General features: G+C 33.6%; 1 protein-coding gene across 4 annotated transcripts in view; it reads left to right on the top strand.

Annotated features, from left to right (window-relative positions):
- The first annotated feature begins 17473 nt into the window (after positions 1-17473).
- Positions 17474-26815, top strand: part of LOC118184380 (uncharacterized) — a 139953-nt gene continuing 130611 nt past the window's right edge. For 3 of the 4 annotated variants that reach the window (XM_035354047.2, XM_035354048.2, XM_035354043.2), the window contains exon 1: positions 17557-17705. The gene's annotated coding sequence lies outside the window, so the exon portion shown is untranslated. Of the gene's footprint in view, positions 17706-26815 lie in introns of all 4 variants that reach the window. The other variant, XM_035354044.2, reaches the window with a different exon arrangement.

Here is a 26815-nt window from a genome sequence, read left to right as displayed (position 1 = left end):
AGTATCTTTGTCAGACAGCAGATATGTATTATCTGTGTGCCGACTAAAAGTTTGCGAAAGAAGATAAATCGTTTTACAACTGTTTGCCTTGTGGTACTTTATACAAATGAAAGTCAAACAGGATCCGACGTTGTTATAGTACATTGCCGAATTTTAGTAGAAACAAGAAAAAATAAGAATTGTAACGGAGGACGCCTTTATGCCTATATGTTATAGAATCAAATATTTTATTTTTGTATTGAAAAATGATTACAATTTCTGATTCGTCAGGAAACAATATCAAATGTTGCAACCAGCTTTCTTGTTTGCCTTCGCATTTCAAATGCGCGTTATTATAATGTTATATTCTTCTTTTTACATTCTTAAATGTTAAAACTGTGCTTTCAGCATGCCTGAGTTTTGTACTCGTATGTGTGGCTCTATGCTCCGTAGAAATGGCGAACTGACATATAAAAATTATATGAATGTTCAAAGGAAGATATTCTACTCGAAACTTCAACTAAATGGAATAAATGAATACGCCGAAGGAATTTCTAGAAATATTTGTTTTAAAAATTTTATTATTAAGATTTTAAATCCAAAATGTTTTGAAATCTAAAGAAAAAAATATGTATTCCTTGAAACATTTTTGGAAAGAAATCTATCGATATAAAATCTCTTAAAATTAATGGAGTGTAAATTAATTAAAACAGTTAGTGTACGGAAGGGTTAGATATACTGCGCACAAAAAATTACAGTCAGAAGATCAATTATTTAAAGATATAAATTAATTACATTAAAAGAATTTAAAATAAATTAACATCTGTCCAAATGTCAATGCTAACAGCAATAGCACGAATGAAAGTTATTCTTTAAATTCCGAACTTAGTTCATCCGTCGGTACGCAATGATTGTGTCTTTGCGATTACTTTTCTTATAGATACTACAAAAGGCCGCCAACGAAGTAGCGGTAAAATCGTTGAATACTAATAGTTTGAAGCGGGTTCAAATCCTGATGAATGGATTGCCTGCATACCAGTTTTAGCGAATGTTTGTTGCGCATGTTTAATGTGAATATGAGACAATTTATTTAGCTTTTCATGATGACGTGCCTTGACTACGAGTCCTCGCTCGGGTTGTGTTTGGTTTGGCTTGTTAGATTATTAAGCACGCGAAGGCGATCTGTCTAAGGGGAGGTATGCTTTCGTGACAGATTTTCTAAGGGAAACAATCTCGCACTGCAAAAAGTTAAAACCATAAAAACGCCCATGCAATCAGCTTGTTCACGGGGGTTTGAATGCAGGTCAAACTACCAGTATGTTAAGAGAAGCGATTCCAAGAATGTTTAATTATTTTATTTAGTTTGTCATAAGCTAAATAAAATAATTAAACATTCTTGAAATCTCTTCACATTACTGAAATGGCAATAACTTCGAATTATACGATGCTACTACTTTTCCTTTAATATGAAATTTTGAACTTTTCCGTTATCGGACAGCCCACCAGGGACTGAGCGGAGTCTAACGGAACAACCGGTGGTTCTGTCCGGTGTTCGAATCCCGGGAAACGAGCTGGTTGCCAGGATGATATTCTTAGTTTTCCATATGTGTAACGTGTATGCAAGCTAATTTCCGTTAGGCAGTCCTCGAACGAAGGCATCCTTCACCTTAGCCAAATGTAACTAATGTAAAGTTACATGAGTTTACATGGGCAAATGTTACCCATGTAAACTCCTGCACCCTTAATAAGCTCCCGGTGTGGACTCTTGAGGCCACAGGGAATTGTTGCCATTAGATAGTGGAAGGCGAGGGACACATGCCTGTTTATCTCTGGTAGCCACCAGGCGTCCCCGTCTTCCGTCACCTACCTACCTACCTTAGGCAAATAACCATCGAGAACTTTGCCATAATCAAATAAACCTTTATCCATAACATGCTTCAAATATTTTTATGTTGAAAAGTTCATGCACCAAAGTTGGCCCCCGTTGAATGAAATATGTTGTTTATTTTTTCTTTGTTTTTTATAACAACAATGTTCTTGTTTTCAGAATCTGAATTATCAATAAAATTCTTTTAATAATATGCGATTCTATTTTTTTTTTTTTTTTATTTTTATTTTTTTTTTTTTGTTTAATGAAAAATTAATTTAAGCGACAAATCTCTTACATTTAGAAAAATTTTCGATTTTCGAAACGAGTTGCTGTCAAAAGCGCATCTTCTCGTTGCTGCATATATTTATTTAAAGCAAACTGCTTGGCGCGTGTGCTTTTATATTTGAAAAGATTCAGAGAATTTTCAACATGGAAATAAAGTTATTAATTTTACTGAATTTTGTGGATTCTTTGTGTTTTGAGGTAAAAGTCAAACCATCAGATATGTGATAACCTTAAAATAAGGGTATATATAATCAGAATTTTGCGGCCAGACATTCCCAGCGAAATAAATTACAAAAAATTATCTATGTAGAATTAATGTATATTCCGTTTAGTATTTTAATTTATCAGTGTTATTACACATCAGTTTATCAGTGTAAGTTATATCAAGTTTTAGTTGTGTTCGATATAAGAATTTTATTTGGTTTATATAAATCCGATTCGTTTAATAATATTATATTTATTAAATACTATTTATTAGGTTTTCAAATCTGTTAAACCCAATCAATGGCCTCCTGGCTAAGATATCTGGTTATTGCTATTTCGACTCGTATTCGAACCCAAACAAACGAACTGGTTGAATTTTGTGATTTCCCCTATGTGTAACATGAACATGAGTACGTTTTACTTAGAAAGTCGTCCATGGAGACATTCATTGCCTTCGGCTGATAGATCTCGTTTCCTTTGCCATACTCAAAAAATCTAAAAATTTTTCAAAAACACTAACAGATGCATATAACAAAATAAAATTAAGTAAATGCATATAAGAAAATAAATTAAGTAAATGCATATAAAAAAACTGAAGTAAATGTATATAACGAAAAAAAAAAATGAGGTAAAAACAAATTTTCAATAATTTTTCAATACAGTAGTTTTTAAATTGCTTGTTTTCAAATTTTATTTCATTTTTATGTATGTACTAATATACAGTGTATGTGTGCGAAAGTGTGCTTTTTCGGCATATCCATATATATTAATTAAATAAATCTGATTTGAAAATGCATGCACTAACGCGCTATTCTCGTAATTTGGAAAACACTAAAGTATTGTCTGAGAAAAATATTTATAAAGAAAATTAAATTTCGTCTCCTTACTCGGTGCTGTGTAAAAAATTTAAATAAGCTTATTAATTTTTTCTTCTTTATTAAAAACAAATTAATTTCTTTTCATCTATATATGAAAAATAACAAAATCTTGCTGTCAGAATGGAAATTCTTAAAAATATGAAATTCGTTTTTTTCGAACAAAAGTTTCTGAGAAATTTCTCTAGGTCAGCAGGTAGTAACAGGACCACTGACTGCTTTGTTTGAAAAACCCGATGAAGTGGATGATTTTACCCCCAAAAGGTTTTCTTTAACAAAGCAGATGCGGTCCAAATGGCTTTTCTGAGAAGCGTTCGTATTTGAATAGCTTGAAGCTTGAAAGCTTGAGTTGGAAGATGTTCCCGAAGTCAGACAGCAATAAAATTTGTTATAGATATTTCTCTCTCTCTCTCTGTGAGTTCTTGAAGTCTTGGAATGGGTGAAAGTTTATTTTGTTTTACATATATAAGGAAACTGCATGTAAAGCAAAATAATTCAAGGCACCCATTGTATGTTAATCATTGTACGTCCCCTCAGCTCTTCGGTTGGGTATTAAGAAAAGAAATTCCTATACTGCTTTTGTATTACTTGTATAGTGAAAGATTTGAAAAAAATAGCTTCATATGAAAAGTTTTTCTCCGATGAACGAATACAGCTGAAACATGTTTCTGTCTTCAAGTATATCCACAAAACATGAAATAGTATTGTACTCTTTTGTATTCTATTGCATTTTTATATTACTTCGTGGTAAATTTTTTTATTCTTAAATTTCTCTCTCTCTTTTCTTATAATACACAAGTACTCTTTCAAATATGGCTGACCTATGAACCTAAATTTTTATACTATAAAATTTTATATAAAAATTAGCCGTAATCATTAGACACAGCTTTGTGTATATTATATTCTTGAATACATGCCTGCAATTAATACTAAGAATACTATTGATAAAATTCGTGATATAATTAATAATGAAAATACTGTTTAAGCTAAAAACCGATTTGAATCTTTTTTTTTCATTATAGGGTAACATGAGCCAAACAATTTTCGTTAGAAATATACAATTATGCTAACTTGACACATCAGATAGAAAATATTTTATCGTCATCATCGGCTATGATAAAAGATTTATACGCTTAAGATTTTGGATTATGATAAAGCACACAGGACCTATTTGTCTAAGGAAAAGGAAGTCTTCAGAGTAGATTTTTTTTTTTTTTTTTTTTTTTTTTTTTGTGGGAAACAAACTGTTAATTCACAATCAATTGTACTTATGAAAACCCCTAAGCCTCCCATGCAGCCGCTAGAATTTACCGGTGCTCAGCTATCTTACCGCTTGGAGACTAGTTGGCTTTCTGAACTTACGCAATATCTATCTGAATTTGAATATTTGCATGAAAAACGAGCAAAATAAAATGACACATTGTAAATAGTACATTTTACTGAAATCAAACTTTCTTTGAAAAAGGAAAATTAATTGTAAGGAATAAGATGGATGCATTTAATTAAACGGCGGGCAATAACAGCGCTGATCATATGTTTCGTATAGGAAATCATTTTCTTCGTGTTATCGTATAACGGAAAATATCCACAGATTATATTTTACAGTTTTTAAGAAGTCATGGGTTATCTGCTTTAAGAGAACACCTTCGTGGGCAATTTTCTAAATAAAATTGGCTTGAATTCACGTTACGCATCGAGAAAATCATAAATACCACAAGCAGCTAAACTGTTCGGTTGCCAACAACAAAATACCAACATCCAGCAATCTTATTCACTCAACTATAGTGAACTTAAACTAATGTTTGTATATTATTAGTAGTATTAAAATAACGAAAATATTTATTCTAATAAAAATTTTTGTTTGAATATCCTCCCTAGTAAGGTATTTCCTTTGGTTGGAGAATTGTCAACAATAAATGCTATGTTTAAACAAGACATTTATTTAGAGCATAATGCTTCAAAAATGTATGCTGGGATCCCTAGAAAAAAAAATATCGCCGGAAAATATATCTCCGAAAAAATATTTAATTATTCATATTCTTATGATTAATTATTAAATAATTAATAACTTTTATTAAATGAAATGCTTATTTATACTTTACCAAATGCACAGCAACACTCTTTCTTTACATAAATACCATATTGAATAAATTATATTGTAAGCTAATAAGTAACAACATTGCTTTGTTTAATTAAGATACAATAACAAGCCGAACAAACATTAAATTGGAAGTCAAACAACAAAAATCAGCGTTATATTTTCAAATTTTCACAATCTAATTTTCATTATATCTTATCTCGTTCATTTGCGCTTTTGCAGCTGAAGATGATGGTTCGGTAAAACCATCGAAACTAGTCCTGTGAAAATTTGAAAATATAACGCTGATTTTTGTTCTTTGACTTCCAAATTAATTGCTTTGTTTGTTATTAATATGTCTCATCCTTCCTATTTCAGATAAAATTTACTAGTGTTTCTTGGACAGGAAAGCAAGAATTTTTAATTTGAATCCATAAATTTATGATACATTGAAAACGATTTCATGTTATAATTCCCTTTCTGAATATCTTGGATGTATATGAAAAAGTAAAATGCAAATTTAATATTAATATTACAACCCTTAAAAACACCCAAATATTTCGTTTATTACTCTCTTAAAACTACGTAATAATTAAGGAAAAAAGAAATTATTTAAAATAATTATTAGTTGCCTGCAGTTGAAGAATATAGGAAAATGCAGAAGGTTTTAAAGATTTTTAATTAATGACAAAAATACAGAAAATCGGAAATAATACGAAATGTTTCAGCAATATCTCAGAAGGAATGAAAGTTGCACCAGATATTTGTCAGAATATAATTTTAGTGATAGCAGTTTAATCAGTCTGCATTGAAATTCCGGTGATAATCAGTGACATACAGATTTAGGTTACTTAGGTTAAAAATGCGTAATAATTTAAAATTTAACTGGGTAAATTTTAAAACCAATTTATTTGAAAACTATCAGCTTCGCTGCGAGCCTTCGTCTGGCTTTTAAATGTACCGGAAAAATGGCTGAAGGGAACTCCAAACGTTAAATTTAAAAACTGCGTAGGATTTTACTCTGCAGAACAACTTCATAAAAAAAGTTATTAAGTATAACAAAATTACAATGAAATAAGCAATATCCCTTAATACAAATATTAATTATCCTAATAAATAAATTAACCAAATTCCCTTTGCAAAATATTAAGAACTCAAATGGTATAAAGGAGGTTAATAACTTTGTTTCCTAAAAAAAAATCAGTCAAAACTTTTCAATATCTTAAAAACAGTGAAATGAGCAATAAATAAAATAAAGGAATGCAAAAACAAAAAATTCTGAAAAGCAAAGTATAATTAATGATATTTTATCTTATGTTTTCAAGGGAAAAAATTACAATGAAATAAGCTATATCCCTTAATACAAATATTAATTATCCTAATTAAAAAATTAACCAACTTTCCGTAGAAGAACAAAAATCATGTAAAACTTTTCAATATCTTATAAACAGTGAAATAAGCAAAAAAAATGACATGAAAGCAACTCAAAAAACATAAAATTCCGCGCAGAATTTTACTCCACAGAACAACTTTATCAAAAAAAAAAAAAAAAAAAATCAATAAAAATATATTATATTTATATAAAAATGACAATGAAATATGCCAATCTCTTAAAAACAGTGACATAAGAAATACGATGAAAAATTGTTGCCAAACCCATATTTCTAAAAGAATGAAACTATTCAAAATGATGCGATTTCATCAAAAATCTATCAACAACAATAAGACAGGAAAATTGTTCCCCAAATCACATTTTTAAAGATGTGAGATGTGAGAAATGTACTCGGAAGCTTCATTTAAAAAATCTTTTAAAAATACAAAATATTATCATTTTTCCAAAATTCTTTTTGTAAAAGCATTCGCAAGGATGAAAGTTTAACGTGTCCAAAAATCAAAGAAAAATAATCTGTACATTTTTAAAAATAAACTTTTTTAGAAAAAATCCCATTGAAAAAGTGTTAAACTCCCTTTGTTAAATAAATTCGTATTTAATCGATTTATTGAAACACGAAATTTATTTTAAGTTCGTAAAATAGCTAAGTGCCTACGTTTCATGACGATGTGAAAATGGAGTGTGTAGAGTAAAATCTCACTTTCCTATAGCCCATTATGTTTCAAAATGACACGATTTCGTTACAAAACATGAAATAATAAAAAAAAATCGAATTCGAATTTCGAAAAAAATCGCTTCGAGGTGCACTGGCTCTTGTGTAGATGTATCTATGTACCAAATTTCGTAGCCGTGGGTCTATTAGCTTACGCGCAGCGCGAACGGAAGGCGCGCACACACAGACAGACTCTTTCTTTTATTATATGTAGAGAAGATATGTAGAGATAAGATTGTTTAAGGGAAGGAAACTTTCAAGTTTCGCAGCTGTAGCCTGCGGCATTAAGACGATCATCACGGAGAGTCTAGCCTTTTGCAATTCTCTTGAGAGCTCACAGGTACTAACAATATATAGCAATCAATCTCACTTAGCGGAATCATTGAAGTAAAATTCTGGGAGGGATGGGAAATAACAAAAGAACTGCTTGACAATTTTCAGAGGTTTAGGGTTATTTTCGCGACATTTTACGGAAAGTTCGGTCCAAAACTAGCGACAGTTTTAAAGAGATTCGCAGATAATCACTCGACAGGCTAAGGGTTAAGTAAGTTAATTAATCAATATTTTGGGGAAGAGTAATATTTTGATGTAGTTTAAGAAATGTAAGTATAATCCCGTATTTCTAAGAACTAAGGAAGAGACAGAGTTTAGGACTGAAGTTAATAATTTTTGTCATGCAAATGATGCCTTCTAGTAGCATGTAGGGAATTTTATCTTAATTAACCATTTCTTTACCATAACTTCTCCTTTTCGTATTTCTCATCAGAATGCAAATGAGAAGCCAGCATTTAAATTGAGATTTTTGGATTTAACGACAGAGCGTATTTCTGGCATCGCGTGCAGGCTAGACTTTGGTTTTGTGACAGATGGGATAGTTGTAATTATTCAGGCCTTGCATGCTATTGCTGTCGACACTTAAAATTCTATCTCTCCTTACAGTTGTGAGGTAGCTTCTAATATAGTCTTTGACTACTTGACTTGTAGTCTTTGACTACTGTTCCACGTTTAACTTAACTTTTACTCTTCTCAAAACCGTAAAAACAACCTTGTATTTAGCGTAAGTATAATGAAACACTCAATCGATTTCGAGGGCAGCTAAAGGTCCCTCCTCATCAGGAGAAAGAAATACCTAGAAAGAAGAAAATAAAGGAGAAGGAGTCTCAGAAACACGTGGTCCTTATCAGCACTGCACGAGGTTAAAACTGGATTTTTAATCAGAGTTGCACTGGCCGCCTACTTTTACTGATCCAGGCTATCTGATCAAGCATAAAGGACAAGAAAAATTAGCGAAGTTAAAATAGGGAGCGAGGGGCAAATGCACCTTCACGCTCAAAATCTGAACTTCAAATAATGGAAAGCAACCACTGAACGGATTTTTATACCCTCTGGTAGTACCAAACGCGAGGAGGTAACGCCATCTATCGGCAAAAATAACTGAATTAAGATAGTAGAATTTTAAAGGCATTAGGAAGGACTGGATTGGACTTCAAATCATTAACTAAACCTGCTAAATCTTTGTGAATGTGAAAAGCCTCAAGAAAATCCAATTCACCTATGGAAGAAGCCTTTTGGATAATTTTTACAGACCCAAAATCAAAATTATGGTTAAATGTCCAACTATGATACGCTATTGAAGACTTGTTAATTTCGCCTTTTCTGACATAAGATTTATGTTCCTTGATACGAAACTTCAACGCTCCTTTTGTTTGGCCAATATTTAAATATTATTTAAAACTTGTAACTAGGTTATCATAAAATGTGAGGGGAATATTTCTTTTAATTATACTTATCAGATTTTTTTTAACCCTTAATTTCAAAAATACATATTCTAAAACTCTTCTTTATTCAGAGTCGTAGCTACGGTTTTCAGCGCCCAGGGACAACTGAAGATTTCGCGCCCCCTACTGCTTACCAAGCATGGAAAACATTTAATTCTAAAATGCCTTAACATCAGTTTGGCGCCCCTTGGATCCTGCGCCCGGGGACAGATGCCCCCCTTGCCTCCCTCTAGCTACGCCCCTGTCTTTATTACTTTCTTAAGTACACATCTCATAGAATTTGCTTTACAATACCTTTTAACAGATTGCTTTCCAGTACGAGCAATTCTTGTTTAAATAGTTTTACAAACGTGTGTGTCAACAGGATTTATATTTATGTTTATAATTCAATGATAAGGTTATTATATATTTTTATTTATATTTAGATAATACTTATAATCATTATAAATTTAGATGCATTTAATAATTAGATTTCTTCACAGTAACTTTCACATGAGTTTATGGTATTTGGTGTTTGTGATTATGGCAAAGCCTAGAGGGCTATCTGCCTAAGGGGAGAGACGCCTTTGTGGATGACTTTCTAAGGGATACTGGCTCGTATACACGTTACACAGGAAGAAAACCACGAAAACGCCCATGCAGCCAGCCCGTTCGCAGGATTGGAACCTCGGACCGAACTACCAGTGTTCAGCGACTTTACCGCTCGGCCGCTGGTGGGTATGAGTTTATGAATGAATAAATCCTTCATTTCAAATACATTTATAAATAATTTAATAAATATTTACGTATTTTGTTAAAGGCATGCTTTTTTCAAGCGTATGCATAATGAATAAATCCTTCATTTCAAATACATTTATAAATAATTTAATAAATATTTACGTATTTTGTTAAAGGCATGCTTTTTTCAAGCGTATGCATAAATAGATACCTATATATATTTGATATTTTTCATTTCCGGCATGTGCAAATCTTTAATTTCTGTACATTCACTATATTTTTTTAGTAAAGTGATTTAGAAGAATTTAGCATATATCCGAAATGTTTACATAAGAAATAGGTATAAATATAATTTGAATGAAAATTACATGCATTATTCTTAATACACTCTCAAAGGTCACTTTTTCTTCGAAATTCCTCCACTATAGCATCTCCCTTTCCGTTAGGTAGACAGCCCTTTTATGCCTAACTCTATTTAATAAAAACTTAACTTGAACTATGTGCCTAATTACAAACATTTTTACGTTTGGAAAATAAAAAGTAGCGAATATTCTGTCAAGGGTATCGAAAGACGTATACAATTTTAAAAGTACCGTAAGGTATTTTTCATTCTTTAAGCATAACATTTTTGCTAAATTCTATATTTTTGTAGTTCAACAGCTTAGAAGTTTATAAAACAAATTCATAATCAAAATCGCTGTTGTTAGTTATCGAACTGTTAGTTATCGCTGTTATTAGTAAGATGTGACTTTTGCGTAAATGTCACTAAACTATACAAGTTGTTATTATCTATCACACAATGAATGTTTGTTTTATGGGGAAATGTCTCGTTTTTCGATTTGCATGGAACTGTCGTGTTTCAAAATACTATCGAAGCGCTGTCAAGGGAGCTTCGGAATGTAAACAAAAAACACCCCATTTGGAGACCGAATCTTTGGAGCAGTGCTTCCCTCTTAGTGCCGAGCTGACCACTCCTTCCTTTCTCATCTACATGTTCGCCACCGGCCCACGCATTGTCAGAAGTTAAGCCTACTTTTACAAAATAATTCATATAAAATCAGGGTTTTAATAGAATTTCCTCATTTTTTGAAGTTACGTACTTAATATCCTAATTATTAATATGTATTAATATAAAGAATATCACACTATTAGAAATAAATGAAGCATACGAAATACTAAAATTATAACTATAAGCATGAAAACAAATACTATACACTTGAATACAAAATTACAAATACGAAATGTAAAAGAAAATTAAGCAATAATTATCTTTAGGTAATTATTTAATAATTCAAAACGAGAATCGACACACAAGACAATGACGGCTTTTTTCGCCGAGCATATGCCGAGCAAGTAAGTTTTAAAATAAACAACGTATAAAAAGCGACAGATGGTCTGAGTTTTTCGATCACGGAAGTTGACTAGGATCACGGATGCGTTTTTCCACATTCTCCTACCCCCCTAAAAAATTGAGAAAAACGCAAAAAATAAAAACAAAGATAACAATAACAAAAAAAAAAGAAATTCTTAACGAAATAAACAAGCACGCCGGTGTCCTTTAACTTAAAGAGCAATGATTCCCAGTTTTTTTACACCAATAAATTTATCAAAACCAGGAGCACAGAACAGAGACTGATGCTCATACACGAAGAATCAAAAGCCACTTGACTTAACCGAGTGAAAGCCGTTACCATTTAGCACCATCTACTGGCATTGAAAAATTCAAAAATTGTTCCGTTTTCAAATTACGTATACACGACGCTGATCTGAAGAGATTGATCGGAGCTCTTCGCGTATACGCGACGCTGAGCTGGTAAGAGTGAAAACGTTGCATCGCGCATACGCGACGCTGGTCCTGAACGGGTTGAAGGTTTAATAATTTCCGTAACTTACTAATCAGAACGAGGAGGTAATGATGAAAAATAACATAACGGATTCTTTTGAGACTCCGGAACTGGAATGAGTAGACTCTAAATCCAATGACGAGAATCAATTGTAGGGCAGGTCTGGTGCCAGCAGCAGCGGTATTTCTAGTTTAAATAGCATATATTAAAATTGCTGCGGTTAAAAAGACCGTTTCTGGATCTCAGTTTCAGACGGGTGGTTCGCATACTGGTGGTTACTGCCTGTTCTGAACAACCAGACGGTTTCCTTTAATCATGCCAGGCAAACTGGCAAACGTTCAAGTAGTGTGATCCGACGAAGCTGCCATTGGATACTTGAAATCTTCTCTATTTATAATCAAATATTTAAACTCGTGTTCTAAAGAATTTCTAATCTATTTTGATAACTGTTTTATAAATAGCAGATCATTGTATTTCAGGCATTTAATGATGAACATGATTTTACCTTTAATCATAGAATCTTATGAAGAAATATGCTCTAAAATACAAAAAGGCAAAAATAAACAAGCCTATATTTTTTTTCTGCGAAGTGACTATCCGGCATTCATGTAATCTTTCTTTTTCTCAGAGAAATACAGTACTATTTGAGCCCACTTTCACAAAAAGAGTTAATTGATATTACAAAGCTTACCGAAGATTAAATATAAAACTGATTAATGCATTTTTATGTACAAGTCTACTTCTGTGTTAAAAATTCACATTCTGCTGCAGATTATTCACGCATATCAATAAATCGTTTCTGATATCTTGAGAAAAAGAAGCGGAAAGGAAAATTTTCGATTAGGTGCGGGTAATATGTAAGCAGTGGTTTTCGATAATAAATTGAAATGAATTTCTTGATATGCAAAAGAGCATTAATAATGTTTATTGAAAACAGTGCACGCAGTATATTGTAATCACGAAACAAAAAATCATTTTCTGTATAAGTAAATCACTGACACTTTCTTTGTACATGCATAGTAAAATCAAATGAAATCACAACCATATGCAGCATAAGAAGTTTTCATAAATATGCAGAGTCATCTATTATCCCCATATTTTCAGTTTGCTTTCAAGTTCTGGCTTTAATTATGAAATACATTAGCTGCTGCAAGACCGAGTTAGTGCTACTACTTCTGGGACCTGCAGTGATAGCTACAATGAAGAATTTCCTCAACTTCCAAGTGCTAAACCGAATGTCAGATGCCCTGAAGATCATGCATGTTCCGATGAGGACATCAGAAAATATAAAGCTTTGGACGAAAGTTCAGATTCGGAGAACGGTCCGAAAGGGCGCACTACGAAACGCACTCGCAAACCTATTAGGAAGAATATCCCTCACCTTCCACCTCCTGAGCATTCTTGGTTACCGACTGCTGATCAGGCAGCTGCTGCCTCCAAGCCTCACGCTATGGATACCACTCCAAATGATCAACCTGCACTGACGACACCTCCAACTAATCAAGGAGCCTTAGGACGTAAACCACTACCCATTATGATAAAAGATGAAAGACTTACCTTCTCTCATGTTAAAGCTCTATTTAATTGGATATAATTTTCAAGCTGAAAGTGATTATTACGGACAGTTAATTCAGGGTGGATTCAAAATTCAATCTAAGACTCCAACTTTAAGCAGACAAATCATTAAGGTGCTTACGGGTGCTGGAGTCTCTATCACTGTTTTGAACTTCCTGAGAACAGGTGTATCAAAGGTGTAATCAGATGTCTACCTTTCATATACTTCGATCGATGAAATAATGGATGAGCTACTTGATAAGGGGTACAGTGTTATTCGTGTTAACGAGTTAAAACATAGAAGAAACGGTGGAGTGATCAAGCTCCCCCTGTTGAACTCTTGAACGGAAAGATAAGATCCATGAGATTTTCCATGAAACTTTATTAATGGAATGAGAATCACCATGGAAAGATATAACGGCCGTGCTAGACCACTGCAGTGTTTCCGCTGCCAGGGATTTCATCAGGCTCAATCACACTGCAACCACGAACCCAAATGCGTACGATGCGTAGATAAAAGCACTCCACGAAGGGTGGCAACTGTCAGCAAGTGGGTCACACTACAAATTACAGAGGATGCGAGAAATTTCTTAAGCCAAGACCTCCCCCACCAGTAACATCTTATGCTGACAAAGTAAATACCAGAAAATCCTACTCTCAAGCCTTTGCAATCGGTCTTGCACCGAAAGTTATCTCTGAGGCAAAAGCCCTACTCAGCGAACTTAAAATTTTCGTTAACATCATTTCAGAATCTGGCTTCCCACTTCTATTTAAGACACTCACTCAAGACATGAAACCAGCATCTCAAGGCACTCCAAAATCTAATAATGGATAGATAAAAAAATACGCGAATTATATACGCTTCATGATATGGAACACTAACGGCCTCCAAAATCGAAAGCATGAACTGCAAGAATTTCTTCATGATCATGATACTGACATTGCGATTATTACAGAATCGCATGCGCAGCAATGTCACCGTCTTAATATTTCAAATTATCATAGCTACCGTTGTAATCGGACTTCTCATCGCGGCGGAGGTGTCATCATCTACGTTAAAAGAAATTTTCTTTTTTGTCTTATAAATAAATGCAATGACAATGGCTATGAATCAGTGACTGTGTGTGTTACCTTCTCGGTGTTCTAGGACTTATATTTTTGTGCAATGTATAACTCACCACAAAATCACCTTACTGAAAGGCTGCTGGATACGCTATTACTTCAGGATACTCCTGTTATACTTGCGGGGAATTTGAATGTCAAAAGCACTGTATGGAACTGCAGACGCAGTAATCCGAGCGGCAAAATTCTCCAGGATTATATTCTAAACCATCCTGTAGCACTTTACGCACGAGATGAATACACCTATCGCCCTGATAGAATTGAACATTCTGACATATTGACATTGCATTATCTACAACCACGATTCCCATTACTTTAGAAATGGTCCATGAACTCTCGTCAGATCATCTAACCGTCATTGCTACACTTGGGGTTCAAAAAAGTGATTTAAATTCCTCAAGGAAAATAACTGATTGGCAACTTTATGGAAATATTATGAAAAAGTCTACAATTAATTTAAATGATCTTAACAGTGTACAAGGAGTCGATGCAGCTGTCTCATCTATTACTGAACATATTCAATGCGCTGTGGAATAAGCAAGCTATATGATTAATAAAAGCGAAAATATTTTCCGTCTCCCTAGGAATATCCGACAACTCATGAGGCAACGTAATCGACTCAGAAAAATCTACCACCTAACCTAGGACCCCGTTGCAAAAAGGGCGATAAATCGCTTAAATGAGGACATTAAGAAAGCAGTGAAATCCCACAAAAACGAAATGTGGAGCGAAAAATTATCGGAGATTAACATTCAGAACGGCTCGCTCTGGACTCTGATTAAAAATCTCAAATCGACTTTGCTTCAAATCGTCTTCTTTGAACAAGTGGCTATCTCTAATAGTGACAAAGCGGATATTTTTGCTATGCATTTGGAAACGCAATTCACGCCAAATGAATGGCCTGTTGATAAAAATTTCGATTCATCTACGTTACTTCAAGTACGTGACTGGATCTGAGCACCATCTATCAAAAATATCCCGAAATTTGCCACTCCCGCGGAAGTTGTGAATATTATTAAAAAACTTAAACCGCGCGAGGCACCCGGTAATGACTGCATCACTAATGCTGTTATCAAAAACCTGCCGCACAACATTATTTGTAAACTGACCAGCATTTTTAATGCATACTTGTACCACAACTATTTTCCTAGCTTGTGGAAATGTGCAAAAGTTATTTTGATTCCAAAGCCTAGTAAGGATCACAATAAACCTAACAGTTATCGGCCGATCACTTTGTTACCAGTGCTAGGAAAAATCTACGAACGGATTATTTTATCAAGCATGCAACCTTATCTTAATTTATTACCGCTTGAACAATTTGGTTTTCGAGCCAAGCTTTCGACGACTAAGCAACTAATATGGATTACGAAGTTTGCTAGCTCAGCGCTCCACAATAAACAGTGTGTTGCTCTCCTCATGCTAGACATGGCGAAAGCTTTCGACCGCGTCTGGCATGAGGGACTTCTCTCAAAGTTGATTTCCTGTCACTTTGATAGAGAGCTATTACTTACGATACATTCTTTCATCACGAACAGGAGGTTTTATGTTTGTGTAAATGGTGCTGACGCCTGCAAAAAGAATATTCGCAGTGGTATTCCTCAAGGTTCGGTTCAATTTTTTATTTATTTTATGCTGAAAATTTTCTAGAAATACCACAGAACAACTCTATTTTGGTTTGCTATGCAGATGACACCGCGTTAGCTGTAAAATCTGCAAAGGCAAACCATGTAGTCAAAAAACTTCAAGTTCTTATTCCTTTGATTGAACAGTGGTGTGCACAATGGAAAATCCAAATTAATGCTTCAGAGTCACAGCTCCTGATCATTCGAAAACGCAAAAGGATCAAAAACAACTTTATTCAACGAAATTGCTCCGGTGGTTTCCGAGGCCAAATATCTTGGTGTTTTATTTAATGACCACCTTACTTGGACACATCATGTTAATAATGTGCGTTACAGGGCACTTAAAATCATCAAATGCTTATACCCAATTATTGGGAAATACTCTTCACTGGACCTGAACAAGAAGAGACTTATTTACCTCTCCGTTATCAGACCAGTTATGACTTACGCTTTGCCGGCATGGGCTTAAGAATAAGGTTACCGATAAGAACTGAAGAAGCTTCAAGTGGTGCAAAGCAGATATCGTCGCATTATTACAAATGCCCACTTTTATGTGCGTAACAAATGTCTTCACGACGACCTTAAAATCGAACCGTTGGCGAAGTTCTCAGAAACCTCAATGAGCGCTTCTATCAGAAAGCACAAGAATGTAATATAATGAACCACTTTGAACTTTTCAGCTACGAGATTCTTCATGAGGATCTTCGCCCGTTTGCGGCTTTCATGCTTAGCGATAACCAAAAATTTCCTCCATAAAGCTTAAATGTGCTTTCGCAGCTGCTCTGTCTAAAATCTCAGCTGACTATATGTTTATAGCATGATTTTGACTTCATCCTCATCACTCATTTAATGCAAAGCAAAGGTTTGTAAATATTGCGTATATAATATTACAGTTTATAAGAAAAATTTGTATTTTATTTATTATATCTTGTCTCCGGGACTCACTTAGGCATTTCTGTCTCTGCATCGCTACCTGAAGCAACCAAATGAAGATAGCCGGTATACAGCTTGCAGCTTTGCAAGCTAGGCGCGGCGGCAACGGAACTAACGTTTTCCTCCAACTCTATTCTTGCTGGAATAAAGTAAAATATACACAACGCATCTTCTGTATGCTTTAAAAAAAGCCTGTTGCTTAGTAAATTTTAGTTAATACAGTGTTAATAATTTCAAGAATTACGCATACTTACATTGCGAGGTCGAATTTTTCCATTTCCGTAATATTTTTTTAAAAAATAATTATGTTTTTGAAAAAACTTTGTTTTGCGAATTTTTGGTCATATCGATATAATTAAATCTAAGATAATTCTTATTTTAAAATAAAAGTTTCAATTATTTATCTAAAAAAATTATTATTTCTGTGTTATGTAATATAGTACTGAAGTAAATCATTAATGTCAGAAAGAAAACGATAAATTCAATATGTTCGGAAATAGACTGCTGCTGAACGCCAATCTTCATATCATACAGCTACGTCTGCCGGACACTTTGAGAAAGCGCTGTCTGTTTTCGAGATGTGATTTTCAGACAATGATAGAGTAGAGTAAATCTCTCTGTGATGGAGGCGCGCTGCTGTGAACGTTTGTGAGAAAGTAAGTGTAGTAAAAGTTATATTTCTATTGAGGAGGAAAATAATTAATTGATTATCAGAGTAATGTAATTATATCAGTGAACCGGTAAGATTTAATTTCCCTTGTTTTTTCTTTTGTTTTGTATGGAATTAAAATTATATTACTCGTCATGTTTATTATTCATTTAAAATTGTTGCTGGTGTGCAAGTAACTTTAGAATAATATTGTATGCATGTCATCTTTAGAGTAATATTACCTCCTTAAATTCTGTTTCTTAGAATGTCTTTTTATGCGCTTTGAATGTTACGATTTTCTTGAGAGTCTTTTTTTTTTTATTTTATTTTAATTTTACCGTCTACTTTCAATGTTTACATCTAGAGAGGAACACGCATTTCTTCTTGATAATACGCTCTCATCTACAAAATGTATTCTGTATATTTATGTTTATTGAATTTGTATTCAAATGCATTTACATTTGTATCCGATTACTTCAGAATACCATCGTGGTAAAATTTTAGATTACAGTTAATTCAGTATGATAAGAATTATAGTGAATGGCAGCAAAATTTAGTCTAATTCATGCAAAAATTTTAATACATAAATTACAGCAGAAATATATTGGTTTTAATAAATTTTAGGTATTCCGAAAGAAATTTCTGGTATGCATGTGTCCAACTGAAAGTTTAAAGGAGACTTGTGTATATTAAGCATGTTTATATATTGTGTTCGTGCCTGTAAGCTTTTTTGTGTAATTTCAGGTAAATGTAAACAGAATATATGCTTTTCTGAGCTTGTTCGAAAACTAGAGCTGTGTGTAATGAATAAGATGCATGTCTTCTAAATATTAGTAATGTTCCATAATGCTAAATTTCGAATTTAAGAAGGGAATAACATACTTTTTTTTATAATTATAAAATTTGAATTTAAAACCATAAAATTTCTTTCTATAAACTCAGAATTTATATACTACTTACAAACTGGTATTGATTGATGTGAGTATATGTTTTTATCTATAAATTTTCTTTTTTCTTATGCTTCGGTAGACTCATCATTTTAAAATTATAAATTGATATTGAAATATATATGAATTAAAAAACACACAGACAAAAGAAGGCACCTGATTGATTTTAAAACATGCATAAAACACCAGTAAGATAAAGTAATTAATGAAGATTTAAGTTTCTTTATATAAGCTGAACTACTGAACAAAATTTGAATTAATAATAAGGATATTACATATTTCATGTGATGAAATTTTGTATCTGACATAAATGCTGATGATGCATAAAGATAGATATGCAGTTATAGCACATAAATACATTATTGAGTTAAACACATATATAGCTAAACTGGCTATTCAATAATTTAAAACATGCTTTTCACATATTCTGAGCAACAAGGAGATAAAAAAAGAATTGCCAAGAAACAAGAGGCACTCCAATTGTAAACTTTTACCAAACAGCCCTTGTGCTTTTACATATCATGTAAAAATATATGGTTGATCTTTGGATTATGGTAACTTGGCGATTTTTTGGCGAAAATTTGGCAACCAACTCTGCTACAGCAACCATCAATTTTTTTTTTCGCCGCCATTTTGTAATCACGAAGTAAAGACGTGTTTCTTTTCTTTTTATTTACTCAACACTTTTTCCAACAATCTACTAGCCGAATTACACTTATGCTAGAAATTTTATGTAACAAAACTGCTTAATCATGACAAATATTAACTGAAAAATTCGGAAAAAGTGCACAATCGCAACCTCCTTGCGCGTTTTTCAGAATAGCACATACACATAAACCATTTACACGTCGACTTATTTTTACTTAAAAAACATCCCAGAATTGCACAAAAATGGCATTGCACACACTCTTAACTTTATCCATCTACACTGCTATTTTCTCATAAATTACAAAAATTTGCACGGAAATGCAGGAAAATTTTCTGAATCTTTAAACTCGGTAAAAAGCACATACATGAAATTACCTGATCGCGAAAAAGTATATACCCTTTCCAAGGATGAACATTTCCACGTATAAAATAAATAAAATATCCAAAAACTTGTACTCTAAATTATCTATTATATTATAAACGTCACCAACGAATTTTTACCGCAAACATTAAAAATAGTTACAAATACTTAGTGTCAAATATTTAAATTATTTCCATACACGTTTACTTCAACTGAAACGTATACCAAATTCCTACAAACATAAAATTCACAAAATAACTTTCATTTAATTAAAATATCACTAAACCATGTACACGTCGACTTATTTTTACTTAACATCCCAGAATTGCACAAAAATGGCATTGCGCACACTCTTCACTTTATCCATGTACACTGCTTTTTTCTCATAAATTAAAAAAATTTCACGAAAATGCATGAAAATACTCAACGTATAGTACTCAAACGTATTCCAAAATACTACAAATATATTTAACTCACAAAATCACGATCATTAAATTAAAATATAATTAAATTAAAAAACACTACTTAAAATATAAATAAGCACATACATTAAATTAATAAAAATTAGATGACAATCCTAATTACTTTAAACTAAATCATTGCTAATAACAATTTTCCAATAATACCACATTAATTTACTCCTTACATTTAGAACAATGCATAAAAATAATATCCTCAAATGATTAAAAATACTAACTTACCTAATCTTTTTCAGAATCTTCATTACGTGGCTGCAGTACTACTGCTAATTTCTAAATCCTAAATCCAGTAGTCAACTGAAAGTCTGTTCACCAACTAATAAGAAATTAATAAAATTTCACCTATACTCGAACTACTTTCAGCAAACCACGTATCCTTCCTTACACTCCTTTTCACAAAATGTCCATTTTCACCATATTTCTTGCACCGCCATTTAAACTTAACTGTAATATCCTTCCTTTCACACAATCTCGACTTATTATTATTATCAGATAAACGCATTAAAAATTTTAAATTCACTTTACATAGCGCCATGCAATCCGAAAATTAATCAACACTATTTCACATAACACACAATGAAGCTTAATACAAAATAATTTTTCCAAATTAACCCCCTTTTCCGATTAAAGAACTGTAATTCATCCATTAATGTCACGTTTCACACAACACAGAATAAAGCTAAATACGAAATTTCCAGATTTCCCCCCTTTTCCGATTAAAGAACTGTAATTCGTCCATTAATGTCACATGACATATATCATGATCTCTCATTTCACTCACACAAAATAATGCGTAATCGGAACTGAGTGCTTCTCACATTATTACCAAAGTCCTAGGTAGTAACCTTTATCTCCTCCAAAATATCACCAAACTACCAGTTACCATATTCCAAAGATCAGCCAATTTTAGCTTAGCTTATGCCGCGTAAACGTATTATTTGCATGCGTAAATGTATTATGCGCATGCGTAATGGTCTTATGCGCATGCGTGAACGCATTATGCGTTGATGCATGCGCAGAAAGTTTGTAGCTTTGAGGTCCGAATTATAAATCATTCCAGTTTATGGACATACGGATTAAAGACTTTTGACTGTATTATGTAGTCATTATGCATGAGCATAATGGTAATTTGTAGATACTATTTTTGAAAAATGTCTTGTCCTTGGAGGCGAAGAACTCGAATAGTGCTTGGCTGAAACTTGCTTCAGTTTTGAATTCCGTCCCCCTAAAAACGTTTTACGGGGAAAGAATTGGTAATTGGAGGAGGCTAGGTCTGGGGAGTATGGCGGATGTGGGCCGAATTTCTCAGCCAAGTTTTGTGATTTCCTGATGAGTCACGAAAGCAGCATGTTCTCTGGCATTATGATGTGCTTCCTATGGAACATCTCCAGCCTCTTTCTTTGACTGCTTTCTTTAAATTATCTATTTGCTGACAGTATCTCTCCAAATTAACTGTTCTTTAGGTTTCAAAAATCGTAATACTATATATTGGTCCTTGGATGTCCGACCATATACACAGTATTCTCTTATTCAGAATTAAACTCAGTTTAGAGGTGGAGTGGGGCAGGTTGTCCAAGCTCACAGTGTGCTGTTTTCCTTACAGCATTTTTGTAGGCAATCCACTTTTCATCCTCACCTATCATTGAGTCCAAAAAGGATTACCGTAATTTCCGGAAGAAACGCCGCGGCATTTTTACCCATGCGGTGTTTATGTGCACTAAAAATAAAATATTTCCTATGATGGTCATAGTACATAGTTTGGATGGCCTTGTCATTGTGCATAGACTGGTGCTGTTCCCACACAAAAGACCACTCAGTTGCTTTTTGCGAACGTTATTTTGTTTACATTCTTTCCCTTGAACGGACCTACATGCCTTATTCATCCTTAACGAGATCTCAGAACAGTAACATTCTTCTACCTTTCAAATCAACATTCTCATCAGTTCGAATAGTCTCTCTCCTCTGCCATTCGATGAATCTTCCAGGACCCATCCTCTCCCCACCCCTGCCTTCTCTGCAATTTAAAAAAATTTGAAAACAAAGGCGGACATGACTCCACCTGCCTCGCAATAACGAACTCTGATGTATTTCCCCTTCAGCATGAATGGATTTTTCTTGGCATTCTGCCAAATACATATCCCATCAGTTTGGGTCCAAGTACTTGTTGGATAGTTTTTAAGTAAGAAGGGAGCGGAAAATTTTTCAAAATGTCCCTAAACGGCACAGAAGCCATACTGCTGTTTTTAAGCTTAATGTAATTTCACGTGCTGAACAAATTAGAAATCGAGCAGCAGCTCGAGAGTTTGAAGTGGACGACAGATGTATTCGACGTTGGAGAACTGAAAAAGAACTTTTTAAAAATATGCCACAACAGAAACGAGCCAAAAGAAGTGGTACTGTAAGGTGGCCAAATCTAGAGGACGACCTTGCAAACTGGATAAAGGAGCAACGAGGAAAGGGAATGGCAATTTCGACTGTAAAAATTCGCTTACAAGCAAAATTTATAGCAAAACGAATGAACATAAATGATTTCAAAGGAGGTGTAGCAGATTTATGAAAAGAAAAAATATTTCTGTGCGTACTAGAACAACAGTCGGGCAACAATTACCAATGGACTGGCAGGATAAAAAGTCATCTTTTCTAAAATATGTGACAGCTATTATTGACAAAAAAAAAAAAAAAAAAAACTTCGGTCGCAGATAATAAATACGGATGAAACGCCGTTAGCTTTCGACTCTCCTGCAAACAGAACTGTTGATGAAACTGTTGCAAAAACTGTATGTTTGACGGGGCATGAAAGAACGTCATTTACATGTATGTTAGCTTGTGCCGCAAACGGTGACAAGTTAAAGCCGATGATCATTTTTAAACGAAAGACTATTCCGAAGGGAGATGGTATGTCATATATCAGGACTTAGGTTGAGTTTTTGCATCTATACGGCCCATGACGATGTCACGCACAATTTAATCTATTGCAGCGTTTCTGTGTAATTTTAATTTTTTCCCCACCATTTTTCTCCCGTGCGGCGTTTACGCTGATAGGGTGTTTCTGTGTAATTTTAATTTTTTCCCCGCCATTTTTCTCGAGTGCGGCGTTTATGCTGATGCGGCCTTTCTTCCGGAAATTACGGTAGTTTTTATTCTGAGCAAGTAGAGATATGTGTATAACGACTTCTTCTCACTTAACTAACTCATGAGACATCCATCTGGGATATTTATAGGCCAATCCCGATTTCTGAATATGGTCTGAAATGGTTTGTTGACATAAATTAACCTTTTCTGCAATCTGCAGCGTTATCAAAAAAATTATATTGCTATATCTTGGTCTTTACAGTATTGTTATCAATCAAAATAGGTGTAAGGTCGAAATCATGTGCTTCAAATTTTTCGAACCATCTCCTATTTATTCCATCCATAACTGCATCTCCATGAAAAACTGTCCCTAAATTTCAAACCCTTCTGTAGCATGTCTTCTTTGTTGGAATACCTACGAAGTACAGCATCATAAATGAACTTTATCGGTAGCCATTTCTACACGATAGCATCTCACTCTATAATGGCATGAAACACTTTTATTTTTGTTAATTTAGAAGAGCAGGTATTTATAAATGCAGTGATGAAGAGAGACAGCTATATATGTCTCAAGTGAACATATGCATACATGTTGAAACTCAGAATAACATTATCGGGGAGAACTTTCTGGTAAACCTTATGTTGTCAGGTTCTGGTAAACCCTATGCACAATGTTACCAGAACATAAGGTTTGAACCTTATCTTTATCTAATATGCCTCATACAGAGCTGGTGCTAGGCATTTTTCCACCTCAAAATTAGCTTTTCTTTCTTTCACCAGTTGCAATCTCCTGTGGATCCTAAGTTCTGCTGCCTAGTGCCTTTCTAAATTCTGTTTCCAGTGCCTGCTCTAAATCCTAAGTTATGACATTTCTAGATTTTGTTGCTGGGTGTGTCACTAAATTCTAAAAATTCTGCCACACCAGCTGTATAACCAGGCCTTACTGTATATACAGTACAAAGTCTTTAATCTGGACTCGTCAGGACTTCGGCGATTCCGGGTTAGGGGTTTTTCCGTATTATAAATCATCAATTTAAATCTGGTAAGATGGCATGCAGAAATTATAAAATTAAAAATATGAAATAAAGAGCAATTATGATCTAAAGAGTATCAAAATTTACAAAAAAAAAAAAAAAAAAAAAAAAAAAGCTTAATATTTATTTGTTTACTTTATTAAACATTTCTTTCAACGCGCGCATGCGTAAAGCATATATTACGCATAGTCAAAATTAGAAAATTGCAACCAGAAAACTATTTGATGTGTATTCATGATATTTATAATGACGAGGAATTTGATTTAAATCATACCAAAGACGGAGTACATCGAGAAGAAATACTACATTTAGTTAGGAATTATTAGCCGAATAAAATAAAAACATCTTCTCAGCGCCGAATTTAGCATTTTTCCTAGGCAGGGCAAAAACTTAAAACTGCCGCCCTCACCCATCTTCCTTAAAGTTTCTCTAACAAATTTTAATTCTTTGAATAAACATAGAAATATGTAGGGTTTGAGATAAAATGTAAAATCCATTTTATAATAAGAAATTCTTTATGTGCCATTTTTGTTATAAAAGAAATATACATAACAAATGGTTCAGTTTCTTTACTTGTGACAAAGCACTTGCCTAAGAGGAGAAATCGCTGAGGGCTTTCTAAGAGTAATTGGCTCATATGCAAGTTCTGCATGAGCGAAACGACGGAAACACCCATGCAGCCCGCTAATTCACTTGATTCCAACCCCCGACCGAACTACTAGTGTCAGACTTTACCTCTCAGCCGCTGGTGGCCCGACATACATACCAAAAGTTACATAATTAAAAACCCGTGCGTACCCTTCTAATGCAGTTTCTTCTCCAGTGCACTGAAATAATAAAATTTACATTTTCTCTGAAATAGAGATTTTTATCAATATTTGCAACAGTACCTACTCATACTAATAAATGATACAAAAGACTATTTTTGCAGTGTAATAACCAAAATTTATGTTTCCTTTGAAATATGTAGTTTTGCAATGTTTGCAACAATAACTAGCCATAGTAACGGAAAGTAATTCAGTACTAAATACTAAAGCAGTTCAGCATAGTACGAAAAATAGAAATGTCACATTACTAATAATAGCTTAAACGAATATATACAATTTACAAATCACTAATGCAATGAATAATCAAATTCCCTTTTTCTTAATAACATACTTAAATAAGTAACTCCTAACGTTCAATTAAATATGCACTCGTAATAAAAATAATATTTAGTTACAAACAATAGATAACATAAGTTGGGACAATCTATGAGCTGATTAATTACGTAACTAACTTTCATTAGCTATACTTAACAACAATACGAGCTACTGCTGATAGGAAAAGGTTAGTATTTGTACTTCTTTTCATAATTCTTATTTCATTAATAATTTTAAGTTCTTACCTAATGCTCTTAAAATATTACGGAATTAAAATTTTACACTGCGAGCTTTTTGCTCTGCAAATTAATCTATGGCATCGTCATAATTAACTTGATGTCCTGTTTGATTTTTGATTGCCAGAACTGCGTGACTTGATAAACGCTCCTGGTTCATGGATGATCTCGGATAGTTTTTATTAAGTTTTAATTTGCTAAAACTTCATTCATTTGCGGATGTAGTTGGAAGCATAGAGTAAATCTGCAGGGCAATAGAAATATTGCAAAAGACAATCCTGAAAATCATAGGTGTAGATCTGTCGCAAGAGATAAAAAAACTGTAGCCTTTTTTATGTGGACGAATAACATTGACGCTTTTTGTTTAAAATGGCAAGTTCCTGACAGAGCTCAAATGCGTTTACATCTCGCTCATATTTTTGTGCAAAATCTGTTCCATTCTTTTGCAATTCTTCGGTTGACAAATTCAATATTTCACGACCAATGAGAAATGCGAAATTTGAATTTAGTGTAGTAGTGCTGTTTACCCTCGTTTTAATTTCTGATAAGATTCGATCAAATACAATTTTCATTGCATTAGAAAATAGCTGAACAGGATGAAGTGTTCGTGATTCGTCCTAGTACAACTCATCAAATTGCTTTTTGCGCTTTAGAATTCGTTTATTTGTCAAAATAGGTTCAATCTCAATTTTTTCGGCTGCTGCTTTAGATTCTTCTATCCAATATGCCATAGGAATTTCTCTCATTTTTTTTTAAAGTTTTGGTCAGATATTCCATGGATGCGACAGAACGCGCAAGAACAGTATCTTCCTTTTGAATTTCAATATTTATTCGATTGATTTCTCGAAGACTATTAACCCAAATTATCAGGTTGATAATAAATTCAAAATTTTTTACAACATATAGCTGATGTCCTGCTTAGTACTTTGATTCTGGACTAAGAGAAAGATAATTAATTTCTTTCAAGGATTTTACTACTTCTGGTAAATTCGTTAGAAGAGTTCTCACAGCCACATATTTTGCCGACCATCTCGTCTGGGTGCTTCCTTTTAAGTTGGTTTTTGTACATCTTTTTGTAGTATCCCATCGAATATTGGATCCGCCAAAAAAGCTAAATATTTAGGCTTCGGGGCAAGATGAGGCAGAATGCACGCCGACAAGACTCGAAGAGTAAGCTAAACATTGCACATATTCGGCCAGCTGATTCATTTCTGTAAGCCTGGCTTGTACTCCGTTATAAATACCGGCCATATTAAATCCGTTATTGTCAGACTTACCACCA

The sequence above is a fragment of the Stegodyphus dumicola genome, chromosome X2, assembly GCF_044657685.1.
Source record: "Stegodyphus dumicola isolate Sdum_Otavi_A_Nest chromosome X2, ASM4465768v1".
Taxonomy (NCBI): Eukaryota; Metazoa; Arthropoda; class Arachnida; order Araneae; family Eresidae; genus Stegodyphus; species Stegodyphus dumicola.
Note: the sequence above shows the minus strand (reverse complement) of the source record. Positions and strands in the feature narration are given on the sequence as shown.